Source organism: Dama dama, chromosome 12, assembly GCF_033118175.1.
Source record: "Dama dama isolate Ldn47 chromosome 12, ASM3311817v1, whole genome shotgun sequence".
Taxonomy (NCBI): domain Eukaryota; kingdom Metazoa; phylum Chordata; class Mammalia; order Artiodactyla; family Cervidae; genus Dama; species Dama dama.
Genome location: NC_083692.1, coordinates 17,398,803 through 17,417,382, shown reverse-complemented (window position 1 = coordinate 17,417,382; position 18,580 = coordinate 17,398,803). Strand labels below are relative to the sequence as shown.

General features: G+C 44.6%; 1 non-coding gene across 1 annotated transcript; it reads left to right on the top strand.

Annotated features, from left to right (window-relative positions):
• The first annotated feature begins 18,111 nt into the window (after positions 1-18,111).
• LOC133067524 (U6 spliceosomal RNA) lies at positions 18,112-18,216 on the top strand. The gene has a single exon (XR_009695312.1). It is a non-coding gene; the product is annotated as a U6 spliceosomal RNA (small nuclear RNA).
• The last annotated feature ends 364 nt before the right edge of the window (positions 18,217-18,580 follow it).

The following is an 18,580-nucleotide window of genomic DNA, read 5'->3' as shown; positions in this document are numbered from 1 at the left end:
TACAAATGATAAAGGGAGAAAGGGGGTTGGCTTCTGAGAGGCAGGAAGAGGTAAAGTGGTGCAGGATGGAAGTTAGGGAGGAGGCGAGGTGGTTGCTGTTCAGTCGCTAAGTCGTATCCAGTTCTTTGTCACCCCATGGACCGCAGCATGCCAGTAGAGAGGGGAGAGGGCCAATCAATCACGAAGGAACTCCAGGGAGAGAAATGCTTAGTGCTCTTGTGGCGATGATAGGGTGCATGTCTCAAAGCTTGGTAGGGTCTGCTGCTCCCACCAAAGCCACAGCGAGTGACTTTTGGGGCCAAGACTGAAATGGGACTGAGCTCCAGATCCGGTTCTCATGGAACAGAACAGAAGAGACCCTTCATGGGGATGGCAAGAAGATTTACAGGCTGACCTAATTTAGGGGAAGGAGGAGCTTGGCCCCAAAAGTAACCGTGATCACTAGAATCCTGCAAGAGATCAGATAAAACACAAGGTTTATCTGTGTGCAATCTTTGAGTGTCTGCAGTCAGAACAGTGCCGGGACACGCCTCCCCAGAGCTCATCAGAAGCATGGCACACTCCTCTTCCCACTCTCACCATCAACCTCACGTGGAACCAAGACCTGCCAATTAGGATTCCAAAACTCCATTTGATTCCTAGCTCCTGTAGCAGACAGCATTTCTAAAATGGTCCCTGGTCCCCATCCCCAAACCCACAGATTGCCTACTCCCAGAACCTCTGCATATGATGAGATGTGACTCCCTTGATTATAGCATGTTATATGGCACAATTAACCTTTAGAGAGGGAGATTATCCAGGTGGGACTGATCTAATCATGTGATCCCTTAGGAGCAAGGAGTTTTCTCAGCTTGCAGCAGAAGAGGAAGTTGGAGATTCAGAGCGTGAGGGAGCTTTTACTGGTGGCTCAGATGGTAAAGAGTCTTCCTGCAATGCAGGAGACCCAGCTTCAATCCCTGGGTCGGGAAGATCCCCTGGAGGAGGAAATGGCAACCCACTCCAGTATTCTTGCCTGGAGAATCCCATGGACAGAGGAGCCTGGCAGGCTACAGTCCACAGGTCGCAAAGAGTCAGACATGACTTAAAAACTAACACTGATGGCTTTGAAGATTTAAGAGGCCACTTGAGAAAGAATGTGAGTGGTGTCTAGGAGTGGACAGTGGTGGACTCTGGCTGGCAGCCAGCAAGAAAACAGGGACCTCAGCTCTACAGCCACAAGCACTTGAATTTTGCCAATACCTGGATGAATTTAGAAATGAGTTCTTCCCCAGGGTCCCCAGATAAGCACCCAGGCTGGCTGATACCTTGAGTTCAGCCTTGCGAGAAACTATGCAGAGAGCTTGACCTATGCAGAGAGCTTAACCGAGTCTGCTGGGCTTCTGACCTATAGGACTGTCAGCTAATACGTGGGTTTATTTTTGAGACACTAAATATGTGGTGTGATTTGTTATGCAGCAATAAAAAATGAATGCAAGCGCTGACCTTGGCATCACCTTTTGGCCCTATGGGACTCATGTAACTCTAGTTAAAGGATGATTTAGTTAGGACCCCTTTTCTTAGCCCTTCAATATTTGTCACACTCTACTGACCCTATGTGAACATAGGCTTAACCTCCCTTGGACTGTGGCATCTCAGGGATCCTTGAGCTGCACCTGCAAGGCCTCTGGTGTATTGTGCACCGTTTCCCTCAGTTGTTTGGGTAATTACTACATTTAACTGACCTGGACTAGAGTCCCAGGACTCTATCAAATGGGAAATTTATTACCCATATCCCTGACACCTAACACAGTGCCAGGCATGTAGTTGGTGCTCAATAATATGCGTTGATGATGCTGGTGAATACAGAGAGAAGGAAATCTCTGGATCATCCCCATCATACGTTCCCAGAGTTGGCATGTGATGCTCTAGCTATGTTGTACTATGTGCAATTCCCAGGAGATACCATGGTCTCCCTTGCCTCTGAGTTTCTCCACCCTTAGCCTGCTTTTCCTCCACCCTCACCCCTTGTACCTTCCTCCCTCTTTCAGCTGGCTAAGTCTTCTTATTCTTCAGCTCTCAACTTACATATGACATTATAATTGTCAGTTGCTTGTCTGGAATCCCCACTAGGTGGTGGGTATGTTCTCTGATGGTGGGATGTGCTTCCTTTTTTCGCTTGAGACTCCAGCATCTTTATAGGGTAGGTTTTCAAGAAACGTTTGCAGAATGGTCATGCTTATTTGTCACCTGCGAATCCTGTTAAAGTGCAGGTTCTGATTCCTAGATCTGGGTGGGGCCTCAGATTCTGTATTTCCAACAAGCTCCAGGGTATGCTGATGCTAGTGGCCCATGACCCACACTTTGAGTAGACACTCCCACCACTATCCCACTGTGGTAAAAAGATTGCGTTTCAGAGAAGCTGAGCAAGATTTAGGGAGCAAATAATGGCCACAGGAGAAAATTTCCCCTGTCATCGCTAAGCCAGCTGACTCATTTACAGAGATGGAGCCAGTAACCTTGGCCTTATTAACAACTGAGCTAACTGCCACAAACCAATAAATAACAACATTTGGCTGATTTGCATTTCAAAATTGTTTCCTTCCCTTGTTCACACTCTATAGCAGGTGCTAATGAACCATGAAATGTCTGAGGCATTGGCAGCAAAGAGAGAGAGACAGCTGACCCATGCCTGACGAATAATGATCCTTAAAAATCAAGAGCCACAAAATTCAATGTGGTATCCTGGATTGGATCTTGGAACAGAAAAAGGATAGCAGCCGGAAGCCGGTGAAATCAGAATAACGCCTAATGAAAATGCCTAAGTGAAGTAGGGCCTTTAGTGAATAGTAATAGAGCAATGTTGGTTCCTTAGTTCTGACAAAGGTACTGTTTGGAGAAACTGGGTGAGTGTTTTATAGAAACTCTCTGTATTGTCTTTGCAACTTTTCTGGAAATCAAAAATTAGTCATAAGTAAAAAGTATATTAAAAGAATCAAGAGTTAGACTGTATAGATTTTCTTTACTTCATTTAATGGTATTATAAGTCTCTGAAAATATATTGGCGGGGGGGGGGGGAACTTCCCTAGTGGCCCAATGGTTAAGAATTCACCTGTCAATGCAGGGGACACGGGTTCAATCCCTGATCCAGGAAGATTCTTAGTTGCTTACAGAGCAACTAAGCCTGAATGCCACAAGTATAGTGCCCAGGCTCTGCAACAAGAGAAGGCACCACAATGAGAAGCCCAGGCACTGCAGCTGGAGGGTAGCCCTCGCTTGCCACAGCTAGAGAAAGCCTGTGTGTTGCAATGAAGACCCAGGGCAACCAAAATAATAAAAATAAAATAAAAATTTATTTTTAAAAATTGGTAATGTGTATTCATGGGGAAAAATACTCCCTCTAAAACTCAGTAGCAGTCAAGGAAGAAGTTGGAGGATGGCTGGTCCTAATGGCATAGCTGCAAGGTAGCATACCAGTGATACCTGCTCTCCAAATTGCTTGGCCATATGCCATGACTCCAAGATATTCTGCCTGCTGTTTGCTCCTGATTCCTGCCTTTATTTATCCAACATGCCAGGAATTTTTTCCATTCTTGAGAATCTCTTGATTCTATACTCAGGATTCAGAGTGTTTTTGTTTGTTTGTATAACAATATGATCTTCAAGACTTGGTCAAGATATCTCATTTTGCTTTAGCTGTGTTTGCTTAAGAGACTCTAAGCTTGACTTGTTTCTGAAGACTGTAAGCCTAGTGAGGTCACGGATTGAACTCATCCATCACTGTATGCCCAGCACCTGACTCCTAACTGGACACATTATACATTATTAATAATTATTTGTTGGACAGATGAGTAAAGGAGATACTTTAGCATTTGAAGTGAATTCCTGCCTGAAAAATACAAATTTTCTAATGATATTTCACTATGTAAAGATTTCCCTTTGGTGGAACTTGATGAAACTTAAAAGGCCTTCAGATCTTGTCAAGAAACTTATCAGGCCTTTTTCATCTGTGGCAAATTTATGGAAATTCATGAAGGTCCTATTAACTCTTATGGAAACTATGGCTTTAACTAAAACAGTGTAGAGTGAGTGTGCTCTGGCCTCAGGGGGCTGCTCCTTGGAACGTGCATGAGGCCTGGGATCTGAGCTGGCCACAGAGGTATGCTCAGAGGCTGTGTGACCAAAGGTTCATGCATGTATTGCTTTGTCTGTTCTTCAGTTCCTTCCTCGCTAAGGAGGCTGCTCCTCTCCTACTCCAATGTGCTAGAAAAGGAACTCACAGTTCGTATGTCTCCTGGGTAGGCCTCTAGCCCCTGCCAGGCTAATTGGAGCCTTCTCTGTGGTTTTTAAAGTTTGGAGCTGGAGGAGAAGTGGCCTTTGCCTTTTAGAGCATGGAATTGGGAGGGTGCGATATAAGCACAGTTATCAGCCTCCTCACCTGCCACACTGAGAAAATCTCCAGAAGGATAGAGGGTCCTCAGTCAAGAAATGGCAATGCAAAGAAAAAGAGAAACCTAACACCCAGAGTTAAGGGTCTGGGTCCAATTGCACTTTAGGTTGCCTTGTTCCCCTGAACTTCCCAGTTCAGGGAACCAGCAAATGCCCTTTCTCCTTAGGCTGATTTGGGTTTTTGTCAGTTGCCATGAAGAGTTCTATAATCCTGGAGGAAAACATGCAATTTCCTTCCCATACTTCAGTCAGTCCCTCAGTTCAGTCACTCAGTCGTGCCTGACTCTTTACAACCCCATGAACCGCAGCATGCCAGCCCTCCCTGTCCATCATCAACTCCCAAACCCATGTCCATTGAGTCAGTGATGCCATCCAACCATCTCATCCTCTGTCGTCCCCTTCTCCTCCTGCCCTCAATCTTTCCCAGCATCAGGGTCTTTTCAAATGAGTCAGCTTAATGGGGGCTAGTACCAGCTCAGCCAGGAAACAGCTCTGCAGGTCTCCACTTGGACAGGGCACTGTGGCCGCGAAGACCTACTGCCCTCTGCAAACTCAGGCTCTCCCCTCCCTTGCAGACACTGTCACTGGGGGATGGCACCCCTACCCTGCCTTCCCCAGACTGTACTTCTCATCTTCTCCATTTAGGTGAGCATGCATGGTTAGCTCTCATCAAGCGAATGAGTGGAAATGACGTGTATCAATTTCAGGCTGGAAAGCAGTGAAGAGGCAGGGGTTCCTCAGCATTCTCTTCTTTTTCCTGTCCATTAGCTGGATAAAGAGGATTCTGAGACCTTCAAGTATAGCAGAGCCACAGTTGGAAGGAGTCTGGGTCTTGCCTTAAGACCAGGAAAGTTCCCCTTTGACTGTTATATGAGTGAGAAATAACTCTTCTGGATTTAAGTCCTTGAAATGTTGAGGATTTGTTGGTTATAGCAGTGAGCACTACTCTGACTAATACACTTCCAAGAGCTGGAGCTGGGTTTAGCTGAAGATTTTGTAAGTACAAAGAGTCACAAGCAAAGCTTGAGATAGACTGGCCCAGAGTTGAAACAAGAGCTTAATTATGTGGTTAAGTCCAAGAGATGATATCAAGGATGGAAACAGGAGACAAAGTTGGAGGGTCAGCCCTCAGGTGGGCCCTGAAAGAAGCTGTGAGTGGGGAACCAGAGAAGGGACAGATACACGGTGAGAGCCAAGCAGACCGGGAGCCTCCGGCTTGGTTTCTGCGGCTGCCGGAGCGTGGAACATGAGGAGGTCTTCCTGGTGTAGAGACCTAGGGGCAAAGTGGGCAGGAAATACAGGTAGCCTGAGGAAATTGTGCCAGGTGTTAGACCAGGTGGATGAGTCGAATCCACAAACAGGAAATCAGTCACGATTTCAGAACCTCCAAGTCTTGGGAACCTTTTGGGATGTAGAATGGAAAGCAGGTCAAGGCAAGTGGCTTAGAACTAACGAGCTAGGTATTTTGGAAGCCTCATTCTTCTGTGGAGTCTTGAGATGGGCCTGGTAGGTAAAGCAAAGCGAGGTGGCAGGCCAGGTGGGGATGGGGCCAAGGGACAAACACATACCCTGTCCAAAGGGGGCCATTGTTGCTCAGCTCCTGTGGATCATTGCAGCGTGGACATGCAACCCTGTGTCTCCAATTTTCCAAGAAAAGCAGGAAATCCTGATTTTTTTTTTGGTGTGTAAGTGGGGGAGGGGATATCTCCTGATTTTTCAATGCTGGCAAGTAATTCAAAAATTTGAAAAACAGCCTGCAGGCCAAAGAAAACACATTCACAGTCGGAGTTGGCTCACAGGCTGCCAGCTTTTGGCCTCCAGCTTAAAGGAAATGGGCAGAAATAGACACATGTAAAAAACAAAAACAGAAAACATGAAAATCATTCAATTCACAGTTTCCCTTAATTTCCAAACACCACAAGATACTACTAGAAAAAGAGCTTGGCAACAACTGCTCAGAAAACCACAATATGTTTGGTCTTCAGAAAAGCTATAGGCTTCTGGAGTTGCCAGAGAAGCACCGTGTAGTTCTCCAAATCTGTTGCAGTTTTCCCCAAATTGGACCTATAGCTTTGATGGAGTGAGTTCATTTTCTTGCATCTTTCTCTCAGGCCCATCAGGTATTTTGTTGTTGTTTATTTGTTTTGGTACATCAGTTTTTATGTTTACTTTCTTTTCTGAAAGGCCAGCAACTTTATCTTGACAGCTGTGTTTCCAGTAAAAGCAATTACTTGAGTGAAGGCAATTTAGAGAAACAGTACTTGAGCCAAATAAGAGTTTGGCTAACTAAATTTTATGATACGAAATGTCTCCAGGCCAAAAACCTCAAAAACTGGTCAAAGGTTTTCAAAGACTGGATCCAACTAGTTCAGTTCATTAACCTTGGCCTTTGTCCGAGCCCAGGGTTGTGCTCAGAGAATGTGGCAAATATAGAGTCTGATTTTTTAAAAATGTGGTCTCTTGGACAGTGTATGTCTACATGACTAGCTGTTGAAACATTCATTTGTGGTGCCCCAGCTTAGTCTCTAGCTTCAGGCTTTGCACATCCCAGCTGTCCTGTTTGCCCAGGACTGAGCTATTTCCTGGGATGTGAGACTTTCAGTACTAAAACCCAGACAGCCTTGGGCAAACTAGGACAGTTGGTCATCCTGCATCCCAGGATCCTTTTCTCAGGGTTTATGCTCTGAAGTTTTGACACCTTTTGACTGTTCCTTAAAAAAACAATAAAAAGACAAACAAAACAAAACAAAACAAAACCCTCAAAACCAACCAACTCTCCCTCCTCAGCTACAATAGCGCCCGCTCTCCTGGTTTTCTTTCCTAGTTCTCTAACTACTCTTACTCATCTCCTTTGCGGCATTCTCTTCCCCCTCCTAACCCTCAACTATGAATTGCATCTCAAGGTCCAGCCCTTGGGCTTCTGTTCTATTTTCTGCCCACCTCAGTGGACTCATCTTTACAGGGAAGATTTCCATGTTTAGATCTTGAGCTGCTAGTCCTGCTTGAGATCCAACCCTCCAGTTCCAACATTTTCATGAACATTTTCCACTGGGATATCCGTCCAGTCAAGGCTATGGTTTTTCCAGTAGTCATGTATGCATGTGAGAGTTGGACTATAAAGAAAGCTGAGTGCTGAAGAATTGATGCTTTTGAACTGTGGTGTTGGAGAAGACTCTTGAGAGTCTCTTGCACTGCAAGGAGATCCAACCAGTCCATCCTAAAGGAGATCAGTCCTGGGTGTTCATTGGAAGCACTGATGTTGAAGTTGAAAGTCCAACACTTTGGCCACCTGATGCGAAGAGTTGACTCGTTGGAAAAGACCCTGATGCTGGGAAAGATTGAAGGCAGGAGGAGAAGGGGACAACAGAGAATGAGATGGTTGGATGGCATCACCAACTCAATGGACATGAGTTTGACTAAACTTTGGGAGTTTGTGATGCACAGGGGGGCCTGGCATGCTGCAGTCCGTGGGGTCACAAAGAGTCAGACACAAATGAGTGACTGAACTGAACTGATCCTTGATCATCTGATGCCAAGTCATTATCTTGCAGCCCTATCCAGCTCCCACTTACTCACCTGGCATCCTCTTCCATTAAAAGCATCAGTGTTTTTTCAAGCTTTCAGTCTCAAATCCTGGAGATGCTAATCCCAAATTAGCATCCATGCATTGTATTACATATTTGCAGCAGTGGGGCTTCCCGGGTAGTTTCTTGGAAAAGAATCCACCTGCCAAGCAGGAGATGTGAGTTTGATCCCTGGGTTGAGAAGATCCCCTGAAGGAGGAAATGGCAATCCACTCCAATATTCTTGCCCGGGAAATCCCATGGACAGAGAAGCCTGGTGGGTTACGGTTCATGGGGTCACAAAAGAGTTGGACACAACTTAGCAACTAAAGAACAACAGCAGCTACCTTCCTGCTGGACACATTGGAAGGACTCAGTAAATGCTTGGTAAATCAAATCAAATCTTGGGAATGAGTCTAAGGAGGAGGACATGTCACAGCATCCTTCCAGAGGCACAAGATATTCAAGGAAGTAACCAAGATTTCCTGGAAGATGCCAAATGAAGATCTGGCAGATATGATCCATGCAGGTGTAGTTATTCAAATTTTCACTGATTCAACTTCATCCATAGACATTTAACCATCTGGTAGTTAACTCAAGTGTTATTAAATTTCTAGTTCACTTTGTTTATGTTGACATAGGTTTCAGGGGCAGTCAAAGATATTTCCAAGGTTCTGAATAATGATAAAGGTTACATGACAAATATGGATTTTATTCTTTTGCTTTATTCTTCTGGGTTCCTGATGAAGAAGTCTGCTTTTAATTACCAAATGTTCAGAACCAGAGCAAGCTAGTGGCCAGAATCTAGGTGTTTCTCCTTTGTCCTCTGTCCTTTCCCACACTCTTTCTTTGCCTTAAAAAATATTTATAAGACAATAATTTATTTTTGTTATCATTTCATGTTTTTAATAATTTTTATTGAGGTATAATGGATTTACAATGTTGTGTTAATTTCTGCTGTGCAGCAAAGTGATTCAGTTATACAGATATATACATTCTTTCTTCAGGGGTCCTTTCCATTATGGTTTATCACAGGATATTGAACATAGTTCTCTGTGCTATACAGCAGGACCTTGCTGTTTATCCATTCTGTATACAATAGTTTGCATCTGCTGACCCCAAACTCCCAATCCATCCCTCCCCTTCTCCTCCTCCCTTTGGCAATCATAAGTCTGTTCTTTACGCCTGTGAGTCTGTTTCTGTTTCGTAGATAAGTTCACTTGTGTCATATTTTAGATTCCACATGAAAGTGAAATCATATGATATTTGTCTTTCTGTTTTTGACCTACTTCACTTGGTATGATAATCTCTAGGTTCATCCATGTTGCTGCAAATGGCATCATTTCATTTCATTCTTTTTATGGCTGAGCAGTCTTCCATTCTATATATGTACCACATCTCTTTATCCATTCATCATTTATTTAAAACATATTTTTGAAATAGAGCTGTACCATATTTTGAGGGGGAACAACAGCTTGGAAACATTGCTCTTATCTTTAGGAAAATTCTCCTCCCACTAGGTCTTCATTTTCAGGTGTCCCCAAGTCTGGGGATTTACCCAAGTCCCTTTGCTTTGCATCTGTAAAGCAGAGAATACCCCTTAGACTGGTTTCTCAGCCTTAGCACTATTGACATTTGGGGCTGGATAATTCTTTGATGGGGGAGGGTGCTATTCTGTGCCTTCTGAGATGCTTAGTAGCATCTCAGGCCAGCAACACAAACACACACACTCCTTGGAGCAAGTTGCACATGGTTGAGAATCACTTTCCTTGATTCTCTTACTTGGAAATGAAAGTGGAGCCTGTTAGCCTGCACCCCTGGAATGCCTCTTTGTTCTTTGAGTCCCTTTGGACCAGGCCCCCACCAGTTGTGCTCCCAGAACTGGGAGAGAGGATTTTTCGCAGGCAAGGCTCAAGGCTGAACTTGATAGGCCCATCAACCTAGGAGGCCCTAATTGGATCCATTACTTATCTGAGCAAATTCTCCTTTGTAAGATCACCATGCTCCACCTGCCTCTAGGATAACCTGCCTTTCCTTGTGGTGATGGGAAGGAGCGGGGTGCTGGAGAAGGGCTGGGATCTGAGGTGCCACCAGAATGGGTGGCCTGAGTCAGCAGAGCTGTTCTGGGTCTTGGGGGTTTCCAGGGGGAACTGCGTGGACAGAATTCCCCTGGGATGATGGTCTAGACAGGGCTCACCCTTCCCTCTGTTCACCAGGGCCTTCTGCTTCCCCTTTAGGAAGAGGAAACACCCCAGATGTTTATTTTGGGGTTGAGGATCTGTTGTGAATAAGCCCTAGGATGGGTCGCAGGACAAGTGTTCCCACGTGTGGGGTATCTCAGGAAAAAGACAGCCCTTGTCACAGAGCTCCCGAAGGACCATTGATCAAGCAGGGAAGTAAAGGAAGGGACAATGCCTGAGACTAAATCCAGTAAACAAGAAAAAGTAACTTAAGAAAAGTAAATAAAAGAAGATTAGAATTCTTGCTAATTTTTCCCATCTTATAACCAAGCTATTTTTATAAAAAAAAAAAATCCCACAGCCACTGACAGCCAGTATTGAAGTAAATTCCAAGTACAAATTAACATAAAGAGATAGGCTTATATTATACATGAAAAGTGAAAGTGATAGTCGCTCAGTCGTGTCCAACTCTTTGCAACCCCATGGACTATATAGCCCTCGAGGCTCCTCTGTCCATGGGATTTCCCAGGCAAGAATACTGGAGTGGGTTGCCATACCCTCCTCTGGGCCATCTTCCCAACCCAGGAATTGAACCCAGGTCTCCTGCATTGCAGGCAGATTCTTTACCGTCTGAGCCATATTATTACAAAATTTTCCCCCTAAAAAAATGTGTCTTCTAAAACACTATTTCATGTTGATAATCATGTATGTTCTTTATCATTTTTGAAGACTAAACATGCTTTCAGTGGTACAAATATGCCATAACTATTTTAAGTAAAATCTATGTTGTTGTTGAGTCACTAAGTTGGGTCCAACTCTTTTGTGACCCCATGGACAGCAGGCCACCAGGCTCCTCTGTCCATGGGATTTCCCAGGCAAGAATACTGGAGTGGGTTGTCATTTCCTTCTCCAGGGCATCTTCCTGAACCAGGGCTCAAACTCAAGTCTCCTGCATTTCTGGTAGATTCTCTACTGCTGAGCCTCCATGGATGCAGGAGACGTGGGTTTAATCCCTTGGTGGGGAAGATCCCCTTGAGAAAGAAATGGCAACCCACTCCAATATCCTTGCCTGGGAAATCCCATGGACAGGGGAGCCTCATGGGCTACAGTCTATGGGGTCACAAAAGAGTTGGACACAGCTTAGCGACTGAACAACAAAATCTATACCTAAACACCTCAATTGTTTACATTTTTGCCATTTGCAACAATGTATTTGTCCATATATTCTTATGCTTTTCCCAACTGCCATCTCTAAAACTTTTAACTCATTTTCTTTCTTCTTTTTCCCACCTTTCTTCTCTCTTTCCTGCACCTTCCTCCACTCAAATGAATGTTGACAAAACAGTATGTATTTTTCTACACCTTTCTCTATGCCTAAGCAATGATGTACAGCTTGTCGTTGTTCAGTCACTCGGCCGTGTCTGACCCTTTGTGACCCTATGGACTGCAGCACACCAAGGTCCTTCACTATCTCCCGGAGTTTGTTCAAACTCATGTCCTTCGAGTTGGTGGTGCCATCCAGCCATCTCATCCTCTGTTGTCCTCTTCTCCTCCTGCCCTCAGTCTTTCCCAGTATCTGGGTCTTTTCCAAGGGGTCGGTTCTTCGCATCAGGTGGCCAAAATATTGGAGCTTCAGCTTCAGCATCAGTCCTTCCAATGAATATTCAGGGTTGATTTCCTTTAGGATGGACTGGTTTCATCTCCTTGCTGTCCAAGAGACTCTCAAGAATCTTCTCGAGCACTACAGTTCGAAAGCATCAATTCTTTGGCGCTCAGCCTTCTTTATGGTCCAGCTCTCACATCCGTACATGACTACTGGAGAAACCATAGCTTAGACTATACGTGCCGTTGTCGGCAAAGTGATGTCTCTGCTTTTTAATATGCTGTCTAGATTTGTCATAGCTTTTCTTCCAAGGAGCAAGTGTCTTTTAATTTCATGACTGCCGTCACCATCTGCAATGATTTTGGAGCCCAAGAAAATAAAGTGTGTCACTGTTTCCATTATTTGCCCATCTATTTGCCATGAAGTGAGGGGGCCAGATGTCATGATCTTAGTTTTTTGAGTGTTGAGTTTTACGCCAGCTTTTTCACTCTCCTCTTTCACCTTCATCAGGAGGCTCTTCAGTTCCTCACAGCCTATGGACACTTGTATGCATTTGGCCACTTGTTTATGAGTAATGGAATGCTGCTCCACATTCTTAGTGATTGGCTTCTTTCTCTTTTTTAAAAAAGATATTTATTTTTATTCATTTATTTGGCTGTCCTGTGTTTTAATTGTGACATGCAGGACCTGGTTCCCTGACCAGGTATCAAACCCAGGCCCCCTGCATTGAGACTCTTAGCCAGTGGAGCCTCAGGAAAGTCTCATTAGTTTCTCTATTGATGAGAAACCCTCTATCTCTATCCACATGTTCTTTCCCCGATGTGAGCACCCATGGGGTCAGGAGATCTGAAAACTTTCTCTTTCCATACCTTCCACTGCAACTTGGAGGCATTGGACAGAAGCCATTATCTCCTCAGATTTTAGTTTCCCTGCCTATGAATCCTGCTTCTTCACAGAATTACTTTGAGCAAAACTATCAATATACAAAATGAGCCTTGACTTGTTAGCTGTTGGTGGCCAAGACACACTGTGTGCTTTACTTGCTAACTTGTAAACATCCCTGATCATTTCCTGCCTCTGTGCCTTTGCTTCCATCATTCACCTTGCCTGGAATATCCTTCCACCTGCTCCCCTGTCCAAGTCTGACCCGCCCCTTAAAGCCCAGTTCAAACCCCATTTCTCGCCTTGTCTCCAATGCTTCCAGCTGCAAGTCCTCTCGTCCTCCTCAGGACCTTTCATTTCCTGCATTACTCACTCGTTTCCTTGTGGTTTTCTGCTTTCAGTTTTTAAAATATGAATTTAAAAGCTCCTTAGGACAGGAATTATATCTTACATGTCTGCTGTTACCACAGGGTCCAGCAATCATACCCATTTTGCTCTCAAATATTTGTCAAATGAAAGAATGAATGAATTGAATGAGTAAGTAAATGAATGTTCTCTCTTACTCCTACACAAACATTCCCCTCCATTTCAGGAAGAGATTAGAATCGTGGAAGATATTTTGGAGGTTCTTTATAACATTTTGCCCTTGTTGGAAAACACTGTGTGGTGGAAAAATACAAAAAAGCACAAAGATAAAGATGGAAATCACTTACAGTTTAGCCACTCAGAGAAAATTCACCTGTAACATTTTAATGTACATATTTTTAGTCTTTCTATACATATATATATTTATAAAATATGACATATATGTATTTATGTATATATACCTCCCCCACACATACATACATAACTTTAAAAAAAAAATAGCACTTGTGCTCTGTAGAGGAGAATAGATGGGAGGAGTAACTCCTGGATGCCCTGGGCACTACTCAGCGGTTCTAGTTCTGGAAGATCCAGAAGCATTTCCAGTAAAGGCAAGCTGAGGCAAGTTCCTGGGGCCCTTTGGGCTCCCTGAGTTACTGATGGGTGGGGAGGGATCCTGAGCAGAGAACTGTAAGTCCCACAGGGTCCTGTGACCCTTGGTCCCTCATGGGACAGAGGAGCAGCGTCTACTGCCTTCCTTCTTCCTCCATTCACTCATTCTTACCCCTCTGCAAGTCCCCCCAGGACTTCTGGGTCTCACTCATCTGAGAAAATCTCAGTCCTGGGGCCACGGTTTCCCCCTCTGTTTGCCCCAGCCCTTCCTACAGGAAGCACCACAAGTAGAAGAATCCCCAGGGAGCGGGTAGGGGAATTGGTTCTCCCTGGGAATTGGGACCCTTCCAGAGAAGGCAGAGGCCTACGTGCACGCCCCAGGAGAGAGCCGCAGACAGTCTGTGGCTGGTGGGTTGAGGGTGTGTCAGGGGTGGGGCACTCGATGAGAGCGCTCATTCATTGTGCCTTGACTCTGTGCCAGACGGAGCTGGCCCTTTACACTCTTTCTCATTTAACCTTCAAAAGAAAGCCTCAAGATGCTATCTCCATGCCCATTTGACGGAAGAGGAAACTGAGGCTGACGCCGAAGCCTCTAAAATGAAACTGTGAGCACACCTGGTGTCACGCACGAGCACACTGCTGTTCACTCGCGGACGCTCCCTGATCACCTCCTCCCCTGCCCAGGCTGCCTCCATCGTTCGATAGGAGTGCCCTTTCTCCTTCCAGGAATGTCCCTGACTTTTTCTTGCCTCGGCATCCAGGCCTTTCACAAGACCTGCGGACTCGGGCTCCAAAGCATCTCCCCAGTCTTCCTTCATCCCTCCGTCTTCACTGCTCCCGCTCTGGCCTAAATCACCCCCATTCTCTCCTAATTGCAGGAGCCCCACTGCTTGATGGTTTAGTCTCCATATCAAAGCCAAAATGCTCTTCTAAACAGATCATATCATTCTGCTTAAAAGCCTCTGATAGGTTCCCAACAAATCTTCAAAACCTCAACTCTCTGCCTTGGCGTATGAAGCCTGACAGGATGTAGCTTCCTTGCTCCAGCCACACCTCCCACCCCTCTTCCCCCGATTCCTCCAGCACCCTTCTCAAGGACACTATGGCTGTTTCTGCTCTTGGCTGGACCTCTGGACTCCTCTCCTCTCAGCTGCCCACGCGGCTGGTTCCTTCCGGTCATTCAGGACTCAGTTTAAAGGTCATTTCCTTTGAGAGGTGCTCCCCAACCACCTGTTGTAAGTAGCCATTTAATCACTTGCTATCACGTCATTCTGTTTTAATGATCTGCATGGTACTTTCCACTGTGGGGTACTTTAAAAATCTCACGGTGCTGGGAAAACTGGACAGCCATACGTTAAAAAAAAAAAAAGGAAATTAGATCATTCTTTAACACTATACCTCAAAATAAGCTCAAAACGGATTGAAGACTTAAATGTGAAGCTAGACACTATGAAGCTCCTAGAGGAAAACATAGGCAGAACATTCTGTGACATAAATCACAACATCTTTTTCAATCCATCTCCCAGAATAATGGAAATAAAAGCAGAAATAAACAAATGGGACTTACTTAAACTCAAAAGCTTTTGCACAGCAAAGGAAACAATAAACAAAACAAAAGTAACCCACAGACAGGGAGAAAATATTTGCAAATAATGTGACTGGTAAGGGATTAGTCTCCAAAATTTACAAACAGCTTATGACGTTTAACAGCATCAGAACAAACAACCCATTCAAAAAATTGGCAGAAGACCTAAATAGACATTTTTTAAGGAGGACATACAGATGGCCAGCAGCCACATGAAAAGATGTTCAACATTGCTAGTTATTGGAGAAATGCAAATCAAAACTACAATGAAATATCACCTCACACTGGTCAGAATGGCTATCATCAAAAAATCCACAAACAACAAATGCTGGAGAGGTTTCGGAGAAGGGAACCCTCCTACACTGTTGGTGGGAATGTAAATTGTTGCAGCCACTATGGAGAAAAGTATGGAGGTTCCTTACAAAAATAAAAGTAGAGCTACCATATGACCCTGCAATCCCACTCCTAGGCTTATACCCAGAGAAAAACATAATCCAAAAGGATGCATGCACTCCAGTGTTCATTGCAGCACTGTTTACAATAGCCAAGACATGGAAGCAACTTAAATGTCCATTGACAGAGGAGTTGATAAAGAAGATGTGGTGCATATACACAATGGGATATTACTTAGTCATTAAAAAGAATGAAATAATGCCATTTGCAGCCACATGGATGGACCTAGAGAGTGTCATACTGAGTGAAGGAAGTCAGAGAAGGAGAAATATCATATGACATCCCTTATATACAGAATCTAAAAAGAAATGATACCAGTGGACTTACTCACAAAACAGAAAGAGATTCACAGACTTAGAAAACCAACTCATGGCTTCCAGGGAAAAGGAAGAGTTAGGGACTTTGGGAAGGTCATGCACACACTGCTATATGGCTAACCAACAAGGAGGTTAAAATAGATAACCAACAAGGACCTATTTGTAGAGCACAGAGAACTCTGCTCAGTGCTTTGTGCTGGCCTGGATGGGAGGGGGATTTGGGGGAGAATGGGTACACGTATATGTATGTCTAAGTCCTTTTACTGTTCCTCTGAAATAATCACAACATTGTCAATTGACTGTACCCCAATACAAAATAGTTTAAAGTTTGGAACAAAAATAAATAAATAAATAAAAATCTCATTCATTCATTCATTCATTCTCCGTGTCCTCCCAAATAGAATCTATCCCCATTGCCAACAGTGCCTAGCATATAATGGTTTGTTCAATGAATTTGTGAATGAATAAATGATATTTTCCTCTATTTAATTAATTCAGTGAACATTTATCATCTGTTAGCGGCCAGATGCTATGCTAAGGGCTATGTGAAAAGTAAAGATGAACAGAGCACATTAACCCTTAAGAAGTGTTTGATTTATGATGTCTGTCTGAGATGTACCTTCAAATAATCTAAAGGGCGGGGGAAAGATGGAGAAGAGATGAAACAACACTGGCCTAAGGCTGATGATGGTTGAGGAAGCATGATGGCAAAGAGGGGGTTATCATATTATCCTCTTGACTTTTGTTTATCTTTGAAAAAAAAATTTTTTTTAAAAACAAAAACACAAACTATTACCAAGATGGAGAGAAGTGTAAACAAATGACTACTTTGCTACAAACTGTTGGACTTGGATAAATGAGGGAGTTTGTTAGTAGGTGAACTTTTAATACAGGCTTCTCTGGTGGCCCAGTGGTAAAGAATCCACTTGCCAATGCAGGAGTTATAAGAGATACAGGTTCGTTCCCTGGGGCGGGAAGATCCCCTGGAGAAAGGAATGGCTACCCGCTCTAGCATTCTTGCCTGGAGAATCTTGTGGACAGAGGAGCCTGCAGGCTACAGTCTATGGGGTCACACAGAGTCGGACATGACTTAGCAATTGAGCATGCACACAAGAATATTTATTACATTGACCGAGCATCTAGTGTGTAACAGGCCCAGTGCTGAGTGTCAGGAGGATAATGATAAATGAGACATGCGGTACTGGCTTTGGTGCAACGCACAGTCTAGCCTATAGACGTGGGGACAGGAGCTGCATAAAAGGGCAAACCCACTGTGCAGGGAGAGTGTGTAACAGGGAGCACTCACTTAGTCTGGGGTTCACGAAAGTGAGGGCAGGGACAGCCTCTCTGAGGCAGAGGGAAGAGCTTGCACGGTGGCTCGGCAGTGTGAGACAGCGTGGCTCACCCCAGGAACCAGGGAAGGCCAGCATGTGATGGCAGACAGAGCATGGAGGCAAGTGGGAAGAGATACGTCTGGACTAGTGAACAGGGACCAGACCCCACAGAGTTAGGAAGATCCTGTTGAACATGTGGGACTTTACCCTCCACCACTGAAGAAGGATGTTGGAATGTTTCTTGAAGTAATGCAACCTATGAACAAGGCTTTGAAGGTTGGGGACAATTGCAACAGGCAAAAGTAGCTCCAGAAGGCATTCCTAGCAGAGGTGACAAAGTGAACTCTGCTCCGGAGGGAAAGAGTTCAAGGTATTGAGGAAATAGTGGGTGGCCTGGCATGGGAGGGGCACAGGTGTGTGCCAGGGTGTAGAGGGCAATAAGCCTAGAGAGGAAGGTCAGAGACAAGCACCAGACGTAGTATGTGACATAGTTTGGACTTTATTCCTCAGACAATGGGGAGCCACTGATGAGTTTTTGATCATCAGACAGATATGATCAGAGCTGCCCTTGGGAAGGTTGTATTTGATGGAGAAAGCAGGCAGGAGATTATTGATGTGAAAGGCAACATGGGTCCAGCTTTAACACTCAGCAATTTACACTGAGCGCATACTGGGTGCCAGGCATCAAATCAAAAGTTGGAGAAGCAAAGCGGACAAAAGGACTGCCTCTGTCCTGAGCAGAGTTCAGAGATGGGTAAAGTGACAACAATATTATATAGTGACAGAGTGACCGGACCAGCTTATTACAGGAACCTTCAAGAAAGGGGGCCATTCAGAGAAGATTAGCATGGCCCCTGCGCAAGGATGACACGCAAATTCGTGAAGCGTTCCATAAAAAAAAAAATAAAAAAATAAAAAAAAAAAGAAAGGGGGCCATTGAACTCTGCCAGAACTGGGGGCAGCGGTCAGGAAAGGCTCTCAGAACCACATGAAGCCTCAGTGAGCCTTTCTAGAGGGATGAGTTACTGAGGGAAAGTTGGAGAGTAACCTTTCAGGCAGCAGTGGGAGCACAGCTTGGAGGTTTAAGGGCAGAATGACTGCAGACGTGGGCTGAGGATGGAGAAACTGGCACTGGGCCTAGAGAGGAGGCCAAGGAGGTGAGAGGGAGACAGAGTGAAGGCCTTGCATGTCAAACTAGTTTGTTTCTTCTTATTAAGATAAGGGAAAGTGGGAACTTCCCTGGTGGTCCAGTGGCTGAGGCTC